General features: G+C 31.4%; 1 protein-coding gene across 1 annotated transcript in view; it reads left to right on the top strand.

Annotated features, from left to right (window-relative positions):
• The first annotated feature begins 1,763 nt into the window (after positions 1-1,763).
• The window catches only part of LOC106680111 (uncharacterized), a 10,882-nt gene continuing 8,402 nt past the window's right edge, over positions 1,764-4,243 (top strand). The window contains exon 1 of the mRNA XM_014419606.3: positions 1,764-1,894. The gene's annotated coding sequence lies outside the window, so the exon portion shown is untranslated. The remainder of the gene's footprint in view (positions 1,895-4,243) is intronic.

The raw sequence follows: 4,243 nt of genomic DNA, 5'->3' as shown, positions 1-4,243 counted from the left end.
CGATATTATCGGTTACTGGATATCGATATCAAAATATCGGATATCGGAGACAAAATATCGATATTTCGATAATATCGATATCCCATCCCTAGCTAGAGACCCCCGAAGTTAAGTATTTAAGCTGCAGACCCCCTCAAGTTAAGTATTTAAGCTGCAGACCCCCTCAGGGGTTCAGAGCTAATGGACATCTCTACATCCATCGTTGGAGTTGTAGTTTTTATCATTTCATCCATTTCACGTAATTTGGAATAAAATGTTGCTTTTTAAATTAAAGAACTGTTTCTCGAGAATTATTGAACGTAAAATGTAATATTTGGTATATTAAGTTATTTTCTATTAGGTTTTCTTGTGCTGTTGGTAGCTTTAAAGATATAGAGCTCTGAATGAAAATTATTTTTTCTAAACATTTTGAACAGCCCAAGGGGAATAAAAACCCTTAACTATACTTGGCAGACTCATAAATGTTTACTAGAAATTATACATAGTTTGCATTAAAGTAATCAAAAATTAGGAATAATGAAATGAAATAATTTTTTTTATATGAGCCTGGGCCAAATACCATGGGTGCACTGGACTTTCCTTTTTTTAATCACTGCTCCTCCCCAGATATACGCCTTATTCTATTTAGTTAAGGAAATAGGTTTCATCTCTACATACTCATATACGCTCAAAGCTCATTTCAATTATATTCTAAAAGTTGAGATGCTGGGTTTCCTTTAATCTCATATCCTAGAAAAATAGGTGATAATTTCGGCTATTACATATTCATAAGAAAAAACAACAAAATAAAGATTTGTGAAATGAAAGGAAACACAAATATCAGCAATGTACGAGTAGGTTGTAGATAATCAAAATTCATAGAAATAGTACAACATAACATAACCTATAAATTCAACCTTTCTTCTAAAATGTTAACCGGAAACGGTGTTTTATTTAGTTACATAGATATATAACATGTTCATATATATATATATATAAGATTCGAAACAATGAATTTATACCAAATGGATAGAATTTTAAAATATACAATCTTAAACGGGAAGGTTGGTGAAATTCTATTATTAATTAAAACACGGAGATCACAAATATTCATCTGCTGGCAGTTCCAAAATAATGCAAACTGGAAACAAACTTGTGGATGTAGATCCAGGCCAACTTGTACCAGCCGAGCACCAGTAACTAGCGTCTGTGCGAATTTGTCTAAGTTTGGCAAACGTGTAGGGCCACACTCTCCGAGCATTATTGCCATAGAACACCTGAAGTATTTACAGGGCCTAAAAATAAGAGAAAACTAAATTTGTTCATAATATTTGCTAATGGAAACTTTGTCTGAGGAATGGCGTAAAATTGTTCAAGAAGCAACGCAAAATCTTGTTTGGCCAATGCCAAGATGATTATAGGTTGAGATAGATGCCAATGGTACGATGACAAAATATTAGTTGCATCCTGTACAAATTGATAAAATATTATGTATATAATTAAAAGTGTACCAATACTTTTTTGACTTTCTAAAAAAAAGATGTTTTCTTTAATTATTTTATAAATATCTTATAATTATGTGTATTTATGAATATTTTATTAATTAAAAATACAATTTTTGATTTTTTTTAAAATATAACATAAAAACATTAAGTTGGACATACCTTTTTGACCGACTACAGCAGAAAATAAGTTTTGTGCCAGTGCCGGACTCTAACCCCAAGCTGGGAAAGATGTGCTTTCAGTGAATGGAGATACAATAGGAAGATAAGAGTGCTAGCCCAACGCCATAATAGGAATTATTCTCAGGACCGCTGCTGTATATAACGACTGTGCCGCTTCAAGGGCATCAGTCTGGCAACTGGCGCAGTGTTGACTTCATTCGGCAGAGGGAGCTGTCTATCGCGAGGGTCAGGTAGGAGCATCTATTTCAAGAATACTAATGCAGTTTTATTTAGAATACGTCAATATTGAGAAAATATAATGAATTGAACATTTTACAAATCCAATATGCTTTGATTTTATACAATATTTCTAAAATGTTTAGTTAGGTATAACAGTGTTGCCACCTTCCTTAAAAAGAAATACGGGATAGAAAGTATGTCTGAGGTGTGAGTTAAATTTAGTAATTCAGATCTGTAAAAATTAGAGATGGGTTAAGTAATTCGTTCAGTACAATTAATTAGTTCATTTTTCATTTAGTAATCCCTTCAGATACCGACGTCCTAAACAAACTAGATAATTCAGATGGCGCTTTCTCAGCGAATCGAACTGGTTTAACTGAATTGATAACAGAAATACGAATGGGCAAATATAAGCCAAATAAAAAAAAAAAATCTACTTTCTGTCTTGGGTTTTCAGTTATATATTCTTTTTTTGTTCGTACCTCCCTAAGAAATAAGTAATTGAATACATACATATAGGTAGTTACGTATGTGTATATAAAGGAATTACAAACTACCAGATATACATATATATATACCTATATGTATGTATTCAATTACTTATTTCGTCAAGGGGGTACGGTAAAGCAAAAAAAAATATATATATAAGCCTGAAAACCAAAGACAGAAAGTAAATTTTTTTATCATTCTTTGTAGGTTGTTTTGCCGTCTTAATATTACACAATAAAACTACATACAAAAATCTCGAATATTACAGTAGATGAAACCTGAGAAAAGATTAAAGATAACATAAAAATAAAAAACTGTACTTGAAAGGAATTAAATAATCCCTAATGAATACCAATTTTAAATATGAAGTAAACTTTTTTTTAAACAAGTGGCAGGGCCTTAAATTGCTATCAAAATTATCGATAGTAATTAGTGGAATTATCGATAGTAATTAGTGGAATAAATTTAAATAAACTGTTAAAAGAACAAAAAAATAAAATAGAAAATAAACCGATAATCCTAATTTCAAGCCAAGGCGTAGGGTGGGAATAGTGGATCTTAAGGATTTTAAGACCAAACCCACTTATTCTGGCAGACTCCTCAACTATTTTCCTCAACACCCTTATCACCAAATTATTAATGTTGCTAAGAACCTTATCCACCGATCTTTTTCTCTTTCCGACCCTCAATACGATCAGACCAACGTACAACGTATTTAAAAAGATCCTATTCAACAATTTTCCTCAGAAAGTGACAAACAAAATACTCTAACCCTTTTTCGGTATTAGTCCCTTCCGTATACCCCCACTCTTTCTGACGATAATCCCAATTACATACATAAACGACCTATTAATAATAATAAAACAAAAACATTCAAACAATGTGAACAAAAGAAAACATATTAAAATATTTAGACATTGGAATCATTATAGATAATTGTGAAATAAGCACAAGATGGACACATGAACACAACTCTAAATTATTATTCAAATCAGCCAGTATATCAAATCAAAAACAGCGAAAATATTTATCAATATAGTAATTAATTTAACAATAGGTACGGGGTGAACTAGCTAGATACTCGAGTTTAACTAAAATGGAAAATCAACTAAAGAATCCTCCTAGTTCAATAGTTCTGACTTTGTTCGTTAGTTTCAACTTAGTTCGATAATTTTAACTGAATTCACAACCAAAGGAACTAGGGTCCACATAAAGATCAACTAACTAACCACATAAAGATAGAACTAAGCAATTCCTTTTTTCTGAATAGTTCATTTGAGCTTGTTCGTTCACGAACTGCACATCCCTAGTAAAAATGATTAGTAGGAAAATACAAAATATGCATTCAAAACAATTTGGTGGAAAAAAAAATTTAAGTGGGAAATAAATTTCGATGGTAAATACATTTTACATGGGTTCATTTCATTTCCAGTTGATGTGTTAGACTCATTAGTAAAAAAAAAAATCAAACCAAGAGGATAACTTTAACGATTTTTTCGCAATTTATTTATACCAGATAGCCAAGTGGCATAAAAAAATATAAAGAAAATATTTGGATACAATACATCAATATAACTTGAGGGAAGTGAAAAATCCCTATCGAAGTTTCGGGCAATTTATTCTGAAACACACGGCTGGTAATCATTCACCTCCGGTGCTTCTCAGGACCCTCTGGTCAGAAAAAAATTAGCTTCGGCCATTTTGGGAAGCTGAGGTAAACAATTACCCTTTTATCTACGTTTTAATTAAATTTATTAATGATTGAAATTCTTGATGAGCTAACACTCAGGTAAGGCTCTTTCTATTATCAAACCTAAACAAATTCTTTATTTATACTCCCCACTCCTCAACTATATATATATATATATATA

This window comes from Halyomorpha halys, unplaced genomic scaffold, assembly GCF_000696795.3.
Source record: "Halyomorpha halys isolate HHAL.00 unplaced genomic scaffold, Hhal_1.1 Scaffold243.1, whole genome shotgun sequence".
NCBI classification, from domain to species: domain Eukaryota; kingdom Metazoa; phylum Arthropoda; class Insecta; order Hemiptera; family Pentatomidae; genus Halyomorpha; species Halyomorpha halys.
Note: the sequence above shows the minus strand (reverse complement) of the source record. Positions and strands in the feature narration are given on the sequence as shown.